This window comes from Notamacropus eugenii, chromosome 7 (genome assembly GCF_028372415.1).
Source record: "Notamacropus eugenii isolate mMacEug1 chromosome 7, mMacEug1.pri_v2, whole genome shotgun sequence".
Taxonomy (NCBI): Eukaryota; Metazoa; Chordata; class Mammalia; order Diprotodontia; family Macropodidae; genus Notamacropus; species Notamacropus eugenii.
In genome coordinates this window covers 37,356,013-37,378,692 of record NC_092878.1, presented here as the reverse complement: position 1 = coordinate 37,378,692, position 22,680 = coordinate 37,356,013, and the positions used below count along the sequence as shown (strand labels likewise).

Sequence of the window (22,680 nt, the reverse complement as noted above, 5' to 3'; positions counted from 1 at the left end):
TTGCTCAAGGTGAAAAACTGAGAGCTAGGCGGTTAGCGGGGAAAGATATGCAATAAATAAGAATTCTCTTCACTGCCCCGTCCACAGACCCTGAGTTGCAAATGCTTCCCAGGTCGCTGCGGGGCCTGGAGGCCTCAAATTGCTTTCTAAGGCACTTTGTGGGATTAGCAAGCTAATTTGGCCATGAGCCCATGGGAAATGAGCCAGCTCAGATGAGAAAGCTGAGACTGAGGGAAGAACCCAGATCCTGCTACCAAATAATCCTGGTATCACATATCCAAGGGGGTGAGGGGAGAGAATCTGCTGAGCATAATGGCAAAAATCCTGCCGTAGCAGCTCTTGTGGGTGCAGGTTGGGAAGAAGGCAGGAGGCCCTAGATTCAACCTTGATATGGGGGTTTTTTTCCTACCCTTTTGAGCTCTGTGTTTGGCATAATACAGTGCTTTAGGAAAGAGGAGTTGGCCCAGGAAAGGACTGACATTTTGAAGACCTACCCATCCCTTATCTGATCATCATAGGATTTAAGACTTGTATGGCATTTCAGAGGTGATCTAGTCCAATACCCTCATTTTACATATGAGGAAACTGAGGCCCACAGCAGTGAGATGATTTGCCCAAAGTTAAACAGATTACAAGTGTCAGAGATGGATTCTCATTCTAGGACTTTGGACTCCATATCCTACATTCTTGCCACTACCATAGGTTGCCTGATTTTGTTACCATTCAACAAAATTACATGATCAGAAAACCATGGGTTGCTAGCAATGGAGATCCTAGCTTAGAGATCCTATACCCCAATCCCATAGTTGTATCGATGTGGAAACTGAGGCCCACAGAGAAGTGACTATCTCAGGGTGACACAGATGGTCAATGGAACAGTTAGGAGTAGTCTCTTACTTCTCAAGAGCTAGGTGGCATAGTGAATAGCATGTGCAACTTTGGAATCAGAAAGGTCTGAGTTCAAATCCTACCATAGACACTTACTAGCTGTGTGACCCTGGGCAAGTCACTTCACTTCTGTTTGCCTCAGTTCTCTCTGCTGTAAAATGGGGATGATAATAGCACCTACCTACCAGGGTAGTTGTGAAAGTCAAATAAGATAATAATTACAAAGTGCATAGCACAGTTCCTGACACATAGAAAGAAAGAAATATTATTATTATCATTTCTTCAGTTTCAATTTTTCCATCTGTAAAATGGGGCTAGTAATATTACCTACTTCACAGGGTTGTTGTAAAGTGCTTTGTAGCCCTCCCACACTATAGTATAAATTCTGATTATTATCAAACGTAGAGGAGGAAACATTAAAAGGCTCATTAAATGTGTTTTGGAAGTTGCTTGGACTCAAGTCTCTTAAACATCAGGTTGTTTTTAGTCAAACATGAAGAGAAGGTGAGTGCCAGAGACTCTAAAACCTGACAAATTGCATTTCCCTCAAAAACAAAATTGTAGGCATCCAAATTGGCCAAAGAAATTCTTGGGGGGTGGAGATGGGATGGGGCGTGGAACCCAGTTTGGTCAAATCTAAAACATCTGGAAATTAGTCCCAGATGTTCCACTTCACTGTAACTACTGACTGCTGAGGAATTCCTTTTTTATTATATCATACAAAGTTCATTATCCTTCATCATATGTCCTTGAACAAATCACCTTTTCTTCTCTAAACCTCAGTTTCCTTATCTATAAAATGAGAGGTTGGAGTAAGTGAGTACCAAGGTCTCTTCCAGCCCTAACATTTGTAGGATCTGGTCATTTAGAAGGGACCTTGGAGATCATCCTCACAACAACCCTGTGAAGTGGGTGTTTATCATCCCCATTTTTCAGATGAGAAGATTGAGGCAGAGGTGAAGTGACTTGCTCAGGGTAATAGAGCTAGTAAGTAACTGAGGGCTTCCTTACTCCAAGCCCAGTGCTCTATCCACTTTGACATCTAGCTGCCTCTATAGGACTACCGGGAAGAAAATATTTTGTAAAATTTGAAGCACTATATAAGTGCCAACTATTAGGAATATGAGGCTTTAGAGTTTACAAAATCATGTTTACATTCAGTAGGTGGCTGAATCCTCATAATTATAGGGTGGGGATTATTAGCATCTGCATTTATCATATGACTAACTCTGGAGCTCTTTCTAAATAACACTAACTTTCCAGTCATGCCTCATGCTAACTGACCTTCTAAGGTTCTTGGTCAAGTACTCGATCTGAAGAGCATTTTTGTCTACTTTCTTTCAAGCCCTGAGAACATTGCAAATAAACCTGACCTAAAAGGATTTGTGGGGAAAGAGAATGTTAGCCCCACTCTTCCTCGCTTCCCAATCAGTTGCCCTTTTTTGCTGTTTCTCTGCAACATCTCTGGCATCTGACCCCCCCCTTCTCTACACTCACGCAACTATCACCTTAGTTTGACCTTCATTAACCTTCACTTAGATTGCTGAAACTGTCTTGTTAATTGGTGTTTCTGACTCATCTCTCCCTACTCCTGTCCATTTTCATACTGCTGTCAAAGGAATCTCTGACCTGATTATGTAATCCTCCTACTCAACCAATTCCAATGGTCTCTTATTTCCTCTAGGATAAAGTATAAATTCCTCTCTAGCTCTTAAAGTCCTTCACAACTTGGCCCCAACCTTTATCCTCCAGGCTAACATCACTAGATATCATTCCTTCTTCTGCCCATCGCCAAACTGTTCTCCTCTCTGCTCCTTACACCCAGAATTTCATCTCCTTTCCCTGTCCTTATGAAATGAATGTCCTTCATGCCTGGAATGTGTACAGCTCAGAATGCATTCTCACTTGTTGTAAGACACAGCTCAAGCAGGATTTTGTTCATGATTCCCCAAATTTCAAGTGTCCTTCTCAAATTACCTCGTACTTAATATTTTGTATGTATCTGTATTTTATTCACTTTATATTTGTGCTGCATATTTTTTTTATGTATAACAGCTAACCCTCACACTAGACTGTTGGGTCCTTTGAGCAGAGATGGTTTCATTCTTTGCGTAGCTATCCCTTGTGCCTTGCTGAGAGTTAGTACTTAATAAACACTTGTTGACTGGCACATGTTGTACCAGGAGTAGGCCCTCTTTTACCCAAAGATGCCTGTGCTGAGGGCAGACCTTAGAAGCCAAGGTTTCCACTCTTCTTCCTTTTCTTTGGGAAATCACTGAAAAAAATGTCAGGTGTAATTTACACAAACTTGCCCAGCTGCCGCAGAGGAAGCCAAGAAGGGGAAAGGCCAAAAGAAAGTAAGGAGGATGAGCTTTTCAAACCCTAAAAACTCAATGGGGGATTTAGACAGGAGTGAGAGGTGCCTTGGAGGCTAGGTCAAGTAAACAGTTTTAGATTTATCCTGAGCCAGCCTTCTTCCCTCTCCCTCTCCTTTGGTGTTGTAGCCATGGCCAAAAGCTGCCTTTTTGCCTTTGGGTTTATTGGCTACATTTTTTGCTCAAAGACCAAGCCTTAAACCCAATTCACTCTGGAGCTCATAGACTGGACAACAAGCCCCCATCCACCTAGCACAGAATGAATGTAATTGCTAAATAGGAACTGTTTCTGTTTTACCCAGGAACCCTGAGGGTCTCCCCTTCCCAGTTTGATTTTTTTTTTTTTATTAAAGGGGCCATCTCCTTAAAGAAGCCTGTTCATTGAATGGGTGTATCTCACTCAAAGTGAGAATGTGATAAGACCTTAGCCTGAAAGGGCCAGGGTCTCACATTGCATCCTGGGCCATCTCCAGTCATCCTGATGAATACAGAAGCTTTACAATTTTCAAAGCCCACATTTCATTTGATTCTCACAAAAATTCTACAAGGTAGGTGGGGCAGATGATAGTATCCTGTTGAACAGATGAGGAATGTGAGGCTCAGAGGGAGAAAATAATTTGCCTATGAAGCGCCCAGTTCTTTTAATGTTGAATTCATCTTCTTCTCTATAGTCAGTGGCCTTGGGAACTGATTAAACAGAACCAAGTTGGAGAAGAAAAAAATGTGTGTACCAGGACTTGAAAGATATGTAAATTGCCAAAGAAGTCAGTTAGGAGACCCTAGCAGAAAGCAATTAATTCCTAATTAGGCAGAAATCATTACTGAGGTAGTCCAGAATAATGAATATGAAAGGGGGATCTTCTTTGATTTGATCTCAGAATAATTTTTTGCTTGATGAATATGCTTGTTGGTCCCTTTGTTTGAAAGGTTCTTGGTTGTAGTTAAAAAGTAGGAAGTCTTAAGCCCAAGTCAGAAGGTGGTTCAAGTCCTGGGTCCTTTAAAATAAAAAGCAATAATTATCATTGGTATAAACTCCTGGGATGCTGGGATCTGCTGTAATGGACTGCCATACTTGGAAGAAGATGTAGGTTTTGGTTGTGTGCCACTAACTAGCTATGTGACCTGTGTAAGTCATAAGCCTCTCTGGCCTTCCTCCTCTGGACTGGGAGATCTCCAATGTCACTTCGAGGTTTGTTATTTGTTCTAGGGGCTTCTACAGCTCCATGGTGTTTTGGGGTTCTAGTACTTCTAGTTGGCCACTGAAAGGAGGCTACCCCCAATCCCATGTGATAGGGGACCAATTGGGCTCTACAAATTAGTCATGCTCAAAGGAACCTGCACGACACAAACACACATATACACACACACACATACACATGTGTGTGTGTGCATGCCTGCATGTTGAGAAATGGCCTGATTATGTAACCTTCATTTTCTTTCCTCCACCCTTATCCTAGTGATGATTCCAAGATCATAAAATGCAAGAAGTGGAAAAGACTTTAGGGCTCATATAGGATCATAGGATGGAAGGATGGAAAGGATCTTAAAGACCATTTAATCCAATCCTTTCATTTTACATACGAAGAAATTAAAGCCTAGGAAATTTTTTAAGCGACTTGCCCAAAGTATCAGGTAGTATCAGGTAGTAGTATCAGAAACACAGGTTCAGAAACAGGATTTGAATCTAAGCCTTCTGGTCTAGTCCTAATTCTTCATCTGTAGACATGGTTATAATAATACTTGTGTAACCTCTGCTGTTTGTGGGTGAGTGATGCAGCATCCTTCAGATATATTCAGGGACAAGCACACTAACTTCTCACTCCTCTTCACTACTGGCTTGTCTTCTTATTAATTCTTTCCTTCTCTCTCTCTCTCTCTCTCTCTCTCTCTCTCTCTCTCTCTCTCTCTCTCTCTCTCTCTCTCTCTCTCTCTCTGTCTCTCTACTTCTGTCTCTCTTCAAAGGCAGTTTAATGAATATATTTTGAAATAGTCTCAGACATCTTAAAAGCTGCAGAAATCCTCTCTCAATTCAGCTCTGTCCTCACCATAGAGTGGAACTGGGAAAATCTCTTCTCCCTCAGGATAGTTTCCTTTCTTTCAGTTTCAAACCATGAATAGACAGGCTTACACAAAATCACTGTTTAATGACCATACAACTTATTATCAGCATTAACTAACAGATGAAAGCAGATAAACATTTAAATAATGTATAGAGAGTGTGATGGGCATTTCTTTTTCCTCCTCTGTGTGGTCTCCTGACCAATGTGTTGGTGAAGAAAAGGATTGAGATTTAAATTCTGTATGGAAATTTTCTCAGCAACATGGGGCTAGGAAAACAGAGGAAAGAAACAAGTATTGACTAGACAATTCTCAGCAATGGCCACTACTGTCAATTCAACCTGTTTTTTAAAAAAATTAATACATTCTCCTTATAGTTTGGGGTTTTTTTTAACATCATCAAAGTTTCTTTCTTCCTGTATCCCTCCTGCTCTTCAACCTGGTCTTCCCTCCAGTCCACTCCTGCTATGTGTCTATTTTCTTTGCTTTTCATGTTCATTCACTTGCTTCTCATTCCTGCTTCTCTGTCTTGCATCAGGCACCCCAAAACTTGGTAGAAGTTCCTTCCTCAATACCATTGAAACCCTTAAAACAAACTGAGCTCTCCTGAGTCCTTGAAAATAATCTAACCTAAAGATCCTCTATTCGTTCTAGAACGTCTTCCAAAATTTTCATGATCCAGGATGTTGGCACTATGCACATATATTTATTTATCCCTCAGACAGCAATATAGTAGTGGGCTATTTGCCATAGTATTAATCATAGTTGAGAGATAATAATTAAGGAAGGAAAAAATGTTTCTTTGCTCTTGCCTAATCTAACTCCTTTATTTTTATTGCTAAGGAAACATATATCTAAAGCTGGAAGGGACCTCAGATGTCGCCCAGTTCAACTAACTGAAGCCAAATAGAAATTAAATGTGAGGATGTAAATTTTAACCATGATGTTACCTAGAGATATGGATCTCCATTTGGAGACCAGATTCTTATCAATTTTATTGTAGATTAAAATGGTAGTAGAACACTGCTTCTTCTTTGAGATATCATATATATTTGGGTGATTTATTAAAATAGTTGTTAATACAGCCACGTGTGAGGACTGTTTCTGATAGACTTGACCCTTCAAACCAATGCAAGGACCTAAAACATTTCCAAAGGACTCTTGATGCAAAATGCCTTCCACATCCAGAGAAAGAACTATGGAGTTGGCACGCAGAATGAAGCAGATTATTTTGTCTTATGTTATGTTTTGTATTCGTTTGGTTTCCCTCCCATCCATTTTACTTCTTCTATGCAATGTGACTAATGTGAAAATGTGTTTAGTAAGAATGTATGTGTGGAACACATGTAAGATTGCATGCCTTCATGGGGAGGGGGGGGGTGAGAGGGGGAGAAAAATTTAAAACTTATAGAAGTGATTGTTGAAAACTGAAAACAAATAAATTCATCATAAAACATTTGTTTTATAGTATTTGTTGATTGGGAAAAAAAGTAGCTGTTAATATATGTTCCCCTAGATTAGCCTCTTCCCATATCTAATATTCCTTACTCAACTTCAAACAAGTAGTGACAGAATCAGAAACTGAACTGGTCTCCCAAATTCCACTCCATGATATCTCCAGAGTAACTGGATCCCAGAATTGGGTATTAGGAGAGTCTCCCTAGTCCCGCAGGAGTCATCGTGTTACTGAGGCAGGGAAAAAAGGGGAAAACTAGAGGAAAAACTCATTGAAAGACAACAACTTTGAAAGGCTATAGAATTCAGATTAATGCAGTGATAAATTGTGAGTCCAGAGAAGATGAGACATACTGCTCACCTCCTGCCAGAGATACAGTGAACTTAAAATTTGGGAGAGGCATAAATGATGACTAGGTAGTGTAGTACATAGAGCACCAGGCCTAGCCACAGGAGACCTGAGTTCAAATCCAGTCTCAGACACATACTGGCTGTTGTGACCTTTGGTAAGTCAAGTGACTTACCTCCTTCTTCTTTCAAGAGACTTGCTTCTCTTTCTTCTGCTGTAAAACGGGGATAATAATAGCACCTACCCTCCAGGGTTATTGTGAGGATCAAGTAAAATAATCATTTTAAAGCACTTAGTACAGGGCTTGGCACATAGTAAGTGCTACATAAGGGTTAACTATTATTATCTATTATTCGCAGGTTTGAACAACGTGGGGATTTGTTTTGTTGGAATATGCATATTTATCAGTGGTAGTTTTTTAAAAAATTTTTTTTCCTTTTTGATTCAGCTGTGGGAGATGGGAATAGTAATAAGGATAGATTACAGATGTATGTAAAATAAATATACATAAAACCAAATTTAAATAAATGTGTGCATGTATGCATATGTGTATATATCTATATCTAGATATCTATATGTCTATATCTATCTGTCTATTTATCACCTTGTAATAGAATGGAAGGATCGAGCATTGGGATAACTCAGTTCAAGTCCTGATTCTGCCATGTGTTGTAACCCTGGGTAAGTCCCATTCCCTTTAGGAAGCTTAGTCCCTGCTTTTGTAAAACAGGATAAGGATATTTGCACTGCCTAACTCACAGGGTTGTTCTGAGGGAAGCCTTTTGCAAAGAGGTGTGGAAATTAATCATTACTAAGATAACCGTATCAGGAAATATGCTCTCCTCCAGACGCAACAGCAGCTGCAAGTCTTGACGCCAGCATGAGCTCCTGAAACCCCAACATCCCCCCTGTGAGAATGGACAATGCTCTGCTGAGCCACTCTATTTCCAGGTAGCAGATAAGGACATCATTAGGTAATTACATCTGGAGTCTATAATACAGCTGCCCTTTATGACTTCCTCAGGGAGCTGGTAGCAGCCTCAGTCTATCTTTTCTAATTAAGCTGTTCTAGGGCTTACAAACAAGGGAAATGCACCTGCCAGAGGGACAGATTGCTGTCCTCAGGTTACCAGAGATGCTTTGTTCTTAGCCAGGGACATATTAGTGACACCTGAGTGACTTCTCCAGGGAGACAGAAAGATCACTGGACTAGAAGTCAAGAATTTTGATTATGGCCTTGACGTTGCTACTCATTTGCTGTGTGGCCTCAGGCAAGTGTATTAACATGTATTAAAAATATAATTTTATTTTAATCTTCACTTTAGAAATAAAACGCATTTCCATAACAAGGTGGGGTAGAAAAACAGAGGATTGCATTTGAAATTGCAGATCCATTACGTACAACTTGTTATTCCTTTCAAATGTACAAAAAAGTTATCATGTAACTTTCTTTTTTCCCCTCCCTTCCCTCAGACTTTGAGATGGCTACCATTGGACACATATCTATGTTTATGTACATACACACATATACATATACACACATGTATATATGTGTGCTTATACATACATATACACATACATACATCAGTTTTTTTTTCTGGATTCAAACAGCACTTCCTTCATAGGATCTTTGTGGTTAATTTGAGTATTTATAATAATAAAAATGACTTGGTTGCTGAAAGTTGTTCCTTAAACAGTATTGCTGTTACTGTATACAGTGTTCTCTTGCTTCTGCTCATTTTGCTCTTCATTATGTCATAGAGGTCTCTCCATGCTTTTCTTTCTTTTTAATTTAAAAACTATTTGGTTAATTTATTTTTAGTTTTCAACATTTAGTTCCATAAGATTTTAAGTTTTAAATTTTCTCTCTCTCCTTCTCCCCTCTCCCCAAGATGACATGCAGTCTGATATAGGCTCTAATTATATATTCATATTAAATATATTTTCACATTAGTCATGATGTAAAGAAGAATTAGAACTAAAGGGAGGAACCATGAGAAAGAAGAAACAAAACAACAAAGGGAGAGCAAATACTGTGTTTCCATCTGCATTCAGACTCCAAAGTTCTTTCTCTGGATGTGGATAGCATTTTCCATCCATCCAATCATGATGGAATTGTCTTAGATCCTTGCATTGCTTTGCAGGGCATTGAATGGCTGAGAAAGCTAAGTCGATCGAATGTATCTAACTATCTAGCTAAGTCTATCATCATACAATGTTTCTGTTACTGTGTACAATGTTCTCCTGGTTCTGCTCATTTCACTCAGCATCAGTTCATGTAAGTCTTTCCACATTTTTCTGAAGTCTGTCTGCTTGTCATTTCTTATAGCATAATACTATTCAATTATATTCATATTCCACAACTTGTTCAGCCATTCCCCAATTGATGGACATTCCCTCAATTTCTAGTTCTTTGCCACCATAAAAAGAACTGCTATAAATATTTTTGTACAAGTAGATTCCTTTCCCATTTTTATGATCTCTTTGGCATAGATACCTAGAAGTGGTATTGCTGGGTCAAAGAGCATACACAGTTTTATAGCCCTTTGGGCACAGTTCCAAATTGTTCTCCAGAATGGTTGGATCAATTTACAACTCCACCAACAATTCATTAGTGTTTCAATTTTCCCACATCTTCTCCAACATTTATCATTTTCCTGTTTTGTCATGTTAACCTCCTACATCCCACTCCAGCTGATAATTTATTGGGTAACTTTGGGAAAGTGATTTTACCTCTCTAGATCTCAATTTTTCTCATTTGTAAAATAAGAACTAGAAGACTTCTCAGGTCCCTTTCAATTTTAAGGTTCTATGAATGATTCATTTCAAATTGTTATTTGGTTGATCCTTTTACCCAAAGATAATCTTACTGTGCCTTTAAACTCAGTGTTTAAAATGTGGGAGATGTATCTGCTTTGTGCATAGTGAATATATCTGCTATTTTTCTAAATCCACAGATAAAGTACAAACATGTAGAGTTAATATTAAAATAAATTCAGACTGAATGATTTTGGGGGAAAAATACAACAATTTATCTAGGAAATCAGGAATACTTTCATCTGTCTTATCCTCTTTTACTTTGATATAGGTGATTCAATTCAGCAAACACTTATCAAACACCTACCACTGTGAAAAGATGCTGGGGATAAATACAAAGATGAAAACAATACCACAAACTCTGATTTTAAGGAAGTGACAGTATAATAATCTTTTTCACTTTTTTTAGTGTGTGTATGGTGAAAACATTCTAAGAGATAGATCTATGGAAGCAAACTTGTTTTTTTAATGGTAGTAGTTTCTGATTTTCCTAAGAGGCATTTTTTTTTTTAGTAGTAAGTAGTTTATTTGAATTATAATTTGAGGAATGAAATGGAAGAATAGAATCCCCTCACCCTAACTGATTTACTATCTCACTCACTACAGGGGCTATTCTGAACCTTTTCAGTCCTCTTTGAGCCTTCTACTACTTACCTTCCCTCTACTCTCTCAGCTGAGGACCAGACCTCATACTTCACTGGAAAAAAATTTTTGCCAAGGGTTCCCTTTCATCTCCACTTCACATCATTCAACTGTCTTTCCCCATTATGTCATTCACTCCTGTCTCACAGGAAGAAGTGACCCTTCTCCTTGTCTAGATAAACGTCTTTATATGCATATTCTCATCCAGTCTTCTCTAGCAGGTAGCTCTTTTATTAACTTTCAGTCTGCCCCTATCTACTGGTTGCTTCTCTGTTGCCTACAAGCAACATATATCTCCACCCTCCTTAAAAAATTCTCACTTGATCCCCATTAGCTTTGGTCCTAGAACTCTCCTTGCATGGATACACTCCTTGAGAAAACTGTCTACACTTCCTTTTCTCTCACTTGCTTCTATACCCTCTGCCTTTTGGCTTCCTGCCTTATTATTTAGATGTTATTGTTCTTGACAAAATTACCATGACTTTTAATTGCCTTCTTGACTTTTCTGTAGCATTAAATACTTCTTAAAGAAGTATTTAAAGTACTTAAAGAAGAAGAGGCATTCACTCAATGAGCATAACCTCCCTCAAAATGAATCCCTCAAAAAGCCAAGGTCCCTCACTGCATCCTGGGCCATCTCCAGTCATCCTGATGAATATCTGGTCACTGGACCCAGATGGCTCAGGAGGAGAAAGTGTGCTTGGTGACCTGCACAGCCCTCACTCACTCAAAACAAAGTCAAGTGCAAGTCATGTCGTCATTTCCCTGACGGCATGGTCTTCTTCAAAAACGAAGGACAATACACATGTTAACCAATCTGACAGGTGTGATGTGGTACCTCAGAATCATTTTGATTTGTATCTCTCTAATCAATAGTGATTTAGAGCATTTTTACATTTGACTATAGATAGCTTTAATTTCTTCCTCTGAAAACTGCCTGTTCATATTCTTTGACTATCAATTGCTGAATGACCTGTATTCTTGTAAATTTGACTCAGTTCTCTATGTATTTTAGAAATGATGCCTTTATCAGAGACACTGGCTATAAAAATAGTTTCCTAGCTTTCTGTTTCCCTTCTGATCTTGTTTGCATTGGCTTTGTTTGTGCAAAAAACTTTTCAATTTAATGTAATCAAAATCATCCATTTTGCATTTTATAATGTACTCTGTTTCTTGTTCTGTCTCCATACTTTTCTAAAATTGCTGAGCTCATCATTTCTTATAGTAGAGTAATATTCCATCATTAACACATACCATAGTTTGTACATTCCTCAGCTGATGGGCATCCCTGCAATATCCAGTTCTTTGCTGTCATAAAGAGAGCTGGTATAAATATTTTAGAACATGTAGGTTCTTTTCCTTTTTCCCTAGTCAATCTTGGGAAACAGAACTAACAGTGGTATTCCAGTTTCAAAGGGTAGAGGCAATTTAATAACTCTTTGGGCATAATTTTAAATATCTCTCTAAAATGGCTGGATCAGCTCACAGATCCTCCAACAATAAATTAAGGTCCCAATTTTTCCACATTCCCTCCAGCATTTGTCATTTTTCTCTTCTGCCATTTTAGTCAATCTGATAGATGTAAAATGGTATCTCAAGGTTGTTTTAATTTGCATTTTTCTAACCACTAATGATTCAGAGCATTTTTAATATTATTATAAATTGTTTTGATTTCTTCATCAGAAAACTGCCTATTCATATCTTTTGACCATTTCTCAACTGGGGAATAACTTGCATTCTTATAGATTTGACAAACTTCTTTATGTATTTGACATATGAGATCTTTATCTGAAGAACTGTTTATAAATCCCCCTTCCCAGTATTCTGCTTTCCTTCTGATCTTTGCTACATTTGTCTTATTTGTATAAAAACCTTTAATTTGATATAATCAAAATTATCCATTTTACATCTTACAACACTTTTTGATCTCTTGTTTACTCATAAATTGTTCATCTATCCATAAGTCTGATAAGTAATTTGTTCCATGTTCTTCAATTTTTCTTGTAATTTTTCCCTTTGTATCTAGGTCATGTATCCATTTTGACCTTATCTTGGTAAATGGTGTAAGATATTTGTCTATTCCCAATTTCTGCCAGACTATTTCCAGCTTTCCCCACAATTTTTACCAAATAATGAATTCTTCTCCCCCAAACTTAAGTCTTTACACTTGTTGAATGCTAGATTATTATATTTATTTGCTGCTGTAGATTATATGTCTACTCTGTGCACTGATCTGCTTTTCTGTTTCTTAGCCAGTACCAGATAATTTTGATAATGACTGCCTTATAATGTAGTTTAAGATCTGGTACTGCTAAATGCCCTTCCTTTATACTTTTTTCCATTAGTTTCTTTGATATTCTTGACCTTTTGTTCTTCCACATGAATTTTGTTATTTTTTGTAGCTCAGTAAAATAATTTTTTGGTAACTTAATTGGGATGGCACTGAATATATAGATTAATTTTGGTAAAATAGTCTTTTTTATTATATTGGCTCTTCCTATGCATGAACACGTTTTATTTCTCCACTTATTTAAATCTGATTTATTTGTGCACAAAGTTTTTTTGTGATTTTGTTCATATAGATCCTGAGTTTTCTTTTGGTAGGTGTATTCCCAGGTATTTTATTTTAAGTGGGGTATCTCTAGCTATCTTTTCCTATGGAGCTGGAGAAGGAAAAGGCAAACCACTCCAATATCTTTGTCAAGAAAACCCCAGCTGGGGTCATGAAGAGTCAGGCATGACTGAAATGAGTGAACAACAAAGTACAGCATCTGGCACACAGAAGATACGATGATGATGATGATGATACAATTTACTTAACTTCTGTGGGTTAGGATTTCCTCTTCTATAGAATGAAAGAATTTGGACGAGAGACAGTTGAGGTCCCATTCCATTCCAGCTCTATGATCTTAGGGTGTTGCCAGGCCCACCTTCAGGGATGTCCTAGATCTGCAGAGAGACAGAGCAATAGAGTAGGCTTTGACTTAAGCCAGTAGGAACAGAAATCAAGGAAGCCAGCGTAGGGGTGGAAGGGTCAAGTGGATTTCTTATAAGAGCTCTTGGAGCTGGTTTGTTTAAGAGCAGCACTCAAATGTTAAATGGCCTTGAAGATTATGGTCCTGGCTCTAACTCTGACTGATTCTCAACCACTCATTTCTCTATAGAGATTAAAAAAAGATGGTCCAAGTTCCCTTCCAGCTCTTGCATTCAGAATTTTGAGAGGTTGTAGTACAGTAGGAAAAGAATTGGCCTTTGGATCAGAAGATCTGGATTCAAATCTCTGCCTTGGATTATTACTACTAGTGGATCCTTAGACAGATCACTTAATTGAGGGGTAGTGTGTCAGAGTGGATAGGGCACTAGACTTGGAGTCAAGAAGACCTGAGTTCAAAGCTGTAGCTGGGTGACTCTGAGCAAATTATTTCACCTCTCTATGCCTAACTTTCCTCATCCGTAAAATGAGGGACTTGAATTGGATGACTTATGCAGTTCCTCCTAGTTCTAAATCTGTGATCCTATAATCCCTTCCAGCTCTGAAGGGATTCTAAATTCTTAGGCTCCATTCCAGACCCAGCATCTACATTCTGAGGTCTTCTTCTAATTTTGACTTACTGTTTTGTGCCAGGCACCATACTAGACATTGAAGACATAGGAAAAAACATTTTTTAAAGATCTCTCATTTATGTGAAGCTTTCTTAGTCTCCAAAGGCCAGTGGGATTCCCATGGCTGCATTACAAAGGAAGCATGTCAGGGATTAGCACTGGCATTTTCTTATCCCTGCTATGAGGCAGTGAAGTGGTGCAGTGGATAGAGTGCTAAGCCTGGAGTCAGAAAAACCCAAGTTCCAATCTGGCCTCAGACATGTACTAGCTGTGTGACCCTGGACAAGTCACTTCACTTCTGTCTGCCTTAGTTTCCTCAAAGTTATACAATGGCAATAAAAAATAGCACCTTCCTTGTAGTATTGTGGTGAGGATAAAAACAAGATATTTGTAAAGCACTTAGCACCGTGTCTGGCACATAGCAGGCCATAAGTATAAATGCTTGTGTCCTTCCTTTACCTGTTATCTAATGAGATCCCCTGAAGTGGTCAGTCAGGATGAAAAGAGGAAGAATGGGACAGAGTAGGAGATTCCCAGTGTGGAAACTCCCTCCATCAATGAGATCTATAACCTGTCTATAATTTGTAAGCCCAGAGGACTGAGAAGCACGCTCCACTACTTGGAATGTGATCTTGGCAAATAATTTCAGTTCTCTGGGTCCCACTGCCTTTGTCTATAAATAAGGAGGGTCAGACCAGATAAAGGCTGGACAGAGGCTCCTTGGCTCTAAATTATGATTCTCCAAATTTTCAGGTCAAATCTACAGCCTGCTCTGAACAACAAGCAGCTGGGATGCTGGTCTTTAAAACAAAAGGCATTAGCACCAAATTCAAGTCTCAGTCTCTATGTGGCATAGCCTGTTCCTCATCATGTGAACAACCATGCTATAATGCTGAGCCCAGCAGGTGAGAAATTTTTACCATCACTTCTAAATAGAGGGAATTAATGATGTGTTTGGCTTCTCTGAGAGTCTGACTCTGCTACTTAGTATGGAGGCAACTTTGGGCAAGCTACCTGTCTAGACCTCAGTATCCTCTTCTATAAAATGTGGGGATTGGAATAGTTGATTTCTAAGGTCCCATCCATTTCTGAGTCCAGCTCCAACTGGCTCCAGAGACCCAATTATTACACTTTCAGTATGTGCATTTACCCCTCAGAAAACAGGGCTTGCTGTATCAGATTGCATGACATCTTGGGGAGGGGAGAGGAGAAGGAGAGAGACAAAAATGGAATTCAAAATCTTATAAAAGTGAATCTTGAAAACTATCTTTACATGTAATTAGAAAGAATAAGATACTATGAAGTGAGGAGGAAAAAGAAAAGAGTGTTATTGAAGCATTTTTTTAATGAACAGAAGAAAACAAGGAAGTTTAGAAAGAAACAGATACAAGCAGGACAGCTTAGAAAGTAACACACTGAATTCATCATATTCTTTTTTTTATCCAAGTTGTATATAATAATAATTCATAGTTTCACATATAATCTTCTTTTTCTGTTCCATTTTGCATATGGAAACATTATTTTGCGTTCATTAAGTTCAGAAAACAAATTTTAAAAAAGAAAATAGGGCTTGATTTCTTGTTTTATTGATTCTTTAGACAAGAAAATTATGGAGAAAACTTTTAAAAATGAAGACTCACACACCTTAAAAAGCGAGTCATGAACGCATTTTGCGGGGAGACTTGGTTGTTAAACATTTACCAGCATACCTGCTGATTGTAGCTGTCTGTTTATTGGTCTTACCCCCTAAGAGTAACCTTCATAAGGGCAGGGAATATGTTTTCTATAAACTTGATATGTTTGAACTGAATACAAGAAGTGTCGAATAAAATTTATTGCAGTGAATTGAACTGAAGGTAAACGTCATAAATGCAGAAGAGATAGTTTAATTGTTATGAGACATTTGGAGAGGAAGAGACCACTTTTAGCTAGGGTCATAAAGGAAGACATTACGCAGGCAGTTCCTGATGAAGAAATGGGAATGGTCAGATTACAGGGAGCAGGTAGATGGGCTGTGTTTTGGGCAGAGAAAGGACAGTTCTGATCCCTTTAAACCCATCTGTAAGAATGACTAAGCCAGACCTAGGTTAAGCTTTTCCCAGGACTCAGAGGCAGAAAGGTCTCACAGCAGAGGGGTTAGGTTCAGGTAACCCACGCTGCTGGCATTAGGCTCTAGGGGCTCAGTGGAAGAGGGATGAGGTGAAGAACAGCCTGTCCTGTTTGGAAATTCAACCAGTTGGTCCAGTTGGTAGAGAAGCACAATTTGGCACAAGAAAAAAGAACTGTATCCTTTGATTCCTTTCAACCAGAGTTGTCTTTCCCCCCTTAGCTATTTCTTTAAAAATGTTTTATTCATGCACTTCATGCCAGAACTGAAAACTCACTTATAAAAAGTAAAGCAGTCAAGCAGAAACAATCCCTCCGTGGACTGAACTTCACAATGTCGCCCTCATATTGCTCCATCACTCTGCCAAGAGCAGGAGAATAGGTTTCATTATCTGTTCTCTGGGACCGTTCTTGATTTTTTCATTTACTCAGAGTTTGGTCTCTTTTAAGTCAGATGTTCTTAACCTGGAGTCAGTGAACTTTTTAAAATCTAATTTTTTTTTTAATTGGGGAGGGGTGGGGAGAAGGGAAGGAGCACTTATATAGCACCACTATGTGACAGCTTCTGTGCTAAGCTCTTTATAAATATGAATTCCTTTAATCCCCACAATAACTCAGCAAGGTAGGTGCTGTGATTATCCCCATTTTACAGCTGAGTAAACTGAGACAAACAGAAGGGAAATGACGTGCTCAAGGTGACACAACTACTAAGTGTCTGAGGTCAGATTTGAACTTGGGTCATCCTGACTCCAAATTCAGCTCTCTATCCACTGTGCCTCCTAGCTTCCTCATAATTGTATTTCAGTACCATTGGTTTCCTTTGTAATCCTCTGTATTTTACTTTATGTATTTAAACAAATTATTCTGAGAAAGGATTCATAGGAAAGAGGCCCATAACACCAAAAAAGTTAAGAACTCTTGTTTTAAATGATCTACTTCTGTTTTGTAGCCACCAAGTATATTCTTTTTCCGGCCTTGTTTATTTCACTCTGTCAGCTCACACAACTCTTCCCATGTTTCTGTGAGTTTTCTCACACTTGTCATTTCTTACCACACAATATCTCATTACATTTATACACTAGAGTTTAAAGCTCATGCCTGGTAAATGTCCCTGTCCAATTTTAACTTGGTCAGGAGGGATGCTCCTGAACATTCTGTTTGTCACAGAATCCAGAGGTTCCTGCCTTTGGGCTCATCCCAACGCCCATCTCAAGCATCCTTGGGCTACTCTGACTTGAGCTGCTATTAGGCCCCTATAGGGAGGACTAAGGTTCTCTAACCACTCAGCTGATCAGGGAACATAGCAACCATGAATGGATCACAGTGTCTCTTGTATGTCAACAGTGCCTAGATCAAGAAGCTCTAACCTCTGGAGGCAGACACCGGTCTTGTTTACAATGCAGGTGGAAGGGAGCCAGGATCCAGACAATCTCATTCAATCCAATTTAACAAACATTTATTAAGAACTATTAGATGGAAAGGCCTGTACTAGTTGCTAAGGGACATACAAAGATATCTAAGATCTAGTTCTTTCCTATTAAGGAACTGATAGGGGAGAATTCACATTTTTAAAGAAAGCTTTTCCATACATAGATATTATGTCTCTTTCCCTGAGCTTTGCCTGGACTCTAGTGGGCATTTCCTCTCCAGAAGGAAATTTCTTGCCCCAGACCATGAGCTCTTTGGAACTCAGCAGCCCCAGGTAGCCAGTGCCCTCAAGCTTAAATCCCCACCAACTGTATTCCCTAGACAATGTGGCCTGCATCTCCATCGGAAATCCACCCCCTTCTCTTCTATATTAGAGCTAGAAATCTAGGTGACTCCCCACTTAATTTTCATTTGGGGATCCCAAACTCATTTCAGTGAGCTCCATCAGACACGCCACCCTGTGTGGATCTGATCCTTTGAAGTATTTTGGAAAATCAGCATGGCTTGTAAGTAAATGACTCTAAGCAAGCCCAAAAACTGAGACTGGAAAAGTAAAGTCGTTATCTTCTACTTCTCAAAATCCTGGCCTGTCATATATCATATGTATATATATGTGTGTGTATGTGTATACGCATATGTATACATACATTTACATACAGTGAGGGAGAGAGAGAGAGAGAGAAGGAAGGAAGGAAGGAAGCAAGCAAGCAAGCCTGGAGTCAAGAAGATTCATCTTCCTCAGTTCAAATCTGGCCTCAAACACTAGCTGTGTGACCGTGGGGAAGTCACTTAATCCTGTTTGCCTGTTTCCTCATCTGTAAAAACGAGTTAAAGAAGGAAATAGCAAACTGCTCTAGTATCTTTGCCAAGAAAGCCCCAAATGGGGTCACAAAGAGTTGAACAGGACTGAAAACAACTGAACAACAAAAATATATATACATTTACACACACACACACATGCACACACATGCATACAATACCCAAATGTGTGTCTTTGTGTGTATAAGAAAAACCTTTTCAGGATTTGAGTGTAGTTGGTACCATTTGAACCAGAGGGTTCTTTAGCACTCTGGTAAAGACCATGGACCCCTTCTTAGAATGATTATTAAATGCATAATATAAAATACAGAAGATTATCAAGGAAAGCAATTATATTGAAATAGAGTTGTCATAATACTAAAAACAAAGCAGGTTCATGGGTCCCAGGTTAAGAACTCCTTGATCTGGATTCGCAGGACCTTATGCCCCATTAACAAGGACTGATGATGGTAGAGTACCACAGAATACTGTTCAAGAGAGTGAGCTCCTATGGAAATTATATTCCAGTCATTTTATGAAGAATAATTGCTACACGTACCTTTGCAACCAGTATGGAGTCTGGGCTTCTGTGGATTAAACATATCTGAACTATTATAGTATGTCTGGAGTTTTGTAAGGAATTTTGTGGGTATGAGGCAGCTAGGTGTTACAGTAGATAGAGGGCTGGACCTAGAGTCAAGAAGACCTGAGTTCAAATCTAGCTTCAAACACTTACCAGTTGTGTGACCCTGGGCAAGTCACTTAACTTACATCTGCCTCAGTTTCCCCATCTGTAATACTGGGATAAAAATAGCACCTACCCATTCTCCCAGGGTTGGTATGAGGATCAAATGAAATCGTATTTGTAAAGCCCTTAGCATAGTAGCCACCATATAAAGCTTATTGCCTCTCCCTTCTCTGTTAGTGAGAAAGCGGATCCTGTAGTCCTGGTACATCTGACTTAGAAAACATCTCTGGCGTTTTGGAATTGACTGGGACCAACTCCAGACTTTTTAGAGTAATGAGAGAGTGGTTCAGGCCTTGAGCTCAGTAGCTCAAAATCCTGACAGTCTATGCCTCTTATGCAGAAACTTGCAAGAGAGAGGGTAGTACTGATTAACCAGAGGACCCTTGAGCGAAGGAGCAATGAACCCTGTAGCTCAGAGAAAAATCTAAAGAAATTTAACATTAGAGACTCCCCAGGGGCTAAGAAATGAATGATTTGACTGCAGATTCAGCCTGAGGGTCTAGGTGTTTTAAATGAGGACAGAACCAGTGCTTAGCAGAAAGAAATTAATCCCAAATGGTAGAATCTCATCTACTGTGGGACTCTAATGAAAGAAATAATTGAGAAGAGAATTACTCTTCTCCCCTTAAGTTACACAGCAATGTGGCAAAGTGTTAAACCAAGTCTGGGAGACCTGAGTTGGATCCAGCACTTCCTAACTGTGTGACCTTGGACAAGCCTTTCTAAATGTCATTTCTTCACCTGTGTAATGGGGATAACAGTGCTTATATTGTTACCAGCTCTTGTGTTCTAAAGACCCTTTCCAGCTCTAATGTTCTAACCAATGTGTGTTCTGAGGTCCTATCTAGCCCTGACATTTTGTATTCTATAGGACCTGTCTCGTTCTGACTTTCTATGAAAAGTTATGAAGGTTCTGATAAGACAGGGTTCCTAGAATCCATCCTCTTAGTTAATAGGAAGTATTATTGTAGGTAATTAGATAAGGAGTAGCAGAGAAGGACTTCAGGAAGGAGGGAGGGGAAGAAGTTCTACCTTCTTGCACCAAAAGCAAACTTCACCTCCTTCATAATGTTGCCTGAAGCCTGAACTGACTTGTATCACTAGAAACCACCTGTCACAACATCTGCCACACTTGCCATGGGTTTAGGTGCTCAGGTAGTGCTTTCCAATGGGATAAACCTCTGTTCTTGGGTGATTGGTATTCACCATGCTAACACACCTTTGAATCTTCCCTCTGGGTGCGTTGCTGTGGCCCACCTTCTCCATTCTGCCCATCTAGACCCAGTCAATGCAAGGTAATGCCAGCCCCCTTTCAATCTTTCCACGGGAGCCCCTGCCACTGAGGTAGCCTGCAAATAATTTCATTAGATTAAAACAAACATCTCTGGGAAAGAAAAAGAAACAAAACCTTAATGAGAGGGCCCCAAGGGATGTTTGCCAAAGCAGATTAGCAGAGGCACTAATGAAACAAAATAAATCACACTGAGAATCACCCTCATGTCTTCCTGGTCTGTGCTCCATGTTGCCATGCAACATAGCTGTTTCAATGTCCTAGATGATAATGGGAGTCAGAGGAACTATATGTTTAGAAAATATTTTCCCAGAGGGATTGTTGTTGTATATGTTGATTCTACCATTTTGTAACTCGGCCACCAGCGTTGGTGTGGCAGCTGCTGCTTTTTGTCTGGGAGCCACGGATAAGGATGCACCAGAGAACTCCCTCTGGAATGGTTGTTGATCCAGATGTTGGCCCCTAAAGCTTGGGGGGAGGGGGTGTGAGGAGGTGGCAGAGGATTCTGTAGCTGTACTCACTTCTTCTCTGTGTCTGGTTCTTGGCATACTCTACTCCCCATTGTTATTTAGTGCCTACTGAGGGCAATTTTTACACATGGGTGGAATGATATATATCATGTCTTAAAGTTGTCTGTTTCCTCTTTTGTGAGAAGTTCCAGGTAGAGTTCTGGATTGGGGGGCAAACCTCAGAAAAGCAAACTTCTCTCAAGCCTCCCTTCCCAGCCCTAGCAGCAGAAAGGGACCCCGGAAACATTTGGCGTATTCTAAATGTCTTCTCTGCAGAGATAACTGAGAATCCACATAGTTCATTGAATTTAGAACTAGAAGTCACCTTAGAAATAATCTAACAAACTCTCCCCCCTCCTTTTATGGTTGAGGCAACAGAGTTTCAGAGCAGACCAGTGATTTCACAGTGGTCATATGAATAGTATGTAAAAGAGTCAATATTCAAACCCAGGGAATTACCACCATTTCCCCTAGTCCCACATGACTCCTCCAATAATATGACTGACAGCATCTTGTATAATTGTCTAGACAGTAGGAAGAGCTCCGGGGTTGGAGCTGGGAGACCCTGGCTCACTCTAGTCTCAGATTTTCTTTTCTTTTTTTTGGTAATTTTTTAAATTAAAATTTAAATATAAAATGAGAAAAGAAAAAAACCCAACCCATTGCCATGTACACAGCAGACCATAAGAGAGGATTTAGTAGAAAACAATAAATTCCCATTTCAAGAAAACCTATATAATAAATACTACGCATGGCTCCCAGAGCTGCCCAGCTTTTCTTTGCTTTCTTGTTGGTATTCTCTTGTTCTCTGCTGGGCACTTTTCATTTCATTTTCTCCTCCCCTCCAAAGAAGGCTATAATTAAATATGGAGTGGACTTACTGTAAGTGTCTGAGGCTGGATTGGAACTCAGGTCCTCCTGACTCCAAGGTCAGTGCTCTATCCAATGCACCACCTAACTGCCCTCAGATCCAGCCTTTAAAAAAAAAAAAACTTCTATAAATGTGAGAGCCTCATTATCACTTCCACCCTAACTCCCAAGCCTCCTAGTACTTTCTCTACATTTAATATCTGGTCAGATGTCCTAAGGGGACAAAGTAGGGGAGGTGATGAGTTCACACTTATCTTGGTTCTGTGGCTCCTGAAGAGTGTGTGTGTGTGTGTGTGTGCGCATGCATGCGTGTGTGTGTGTGTATGTGTGTGTGTGTGTGTGTGTAATGGAGGGAGCATCAGGCATTCAGCTTAAGTAGAATGAAGACATTAATGAAACATGACTAACCAGCAAGAGACAATGTAGTGGAATGGAAAGTATCCTAAGCCTGTAGTCAAGAAGACCTGAGTTCAAATCCAGCCTCAGACACTTACTAGCTGTGTGACCTTGGACAAGTCCCTTAACATCTCTAACCCTCAATTTCTTCATGGACAAAAATGAAGGTGTCAGACTTGATGGCTTCCAAGTTCTTTCCATCTCTAAATCTATGATCCTATTAGATAAAATAGAGAAGGAGGTGTCTACAGCTCAATCTGTGGTAAGAAAAAAGTGGGGAAGAGGCAAGAAGTTACTGCAGGTTGGATTCTCAGTAGGATAGGATTCCCTTCATCTGTGTATGACCC

The 22,680-nt window shown here is 39.5% G+C and overlaps 1 protein-coding gene across 1 annotated transcript in view; it reads right to left on the bottom strand.

The window, feature by feature from the left end:
- The window catches only part of ITPK1 (inositol-tetrakisphosphate 1-kinase), a 416,475-nt gene that overhangs the window by 49,176 nt on the left and 344,619 nt on the right, over positions 1–22,680 (bottom strand). The window contains exon 11 of the transcript XR_011970463.1: positions 11,839–13,533. The gene's annotated coding sequence lies outside the window, so the exon portion shown is untranslated. The remainder of the gene's footprint in view (positions 1–11,838; positions 13,534–22,680) is intronic.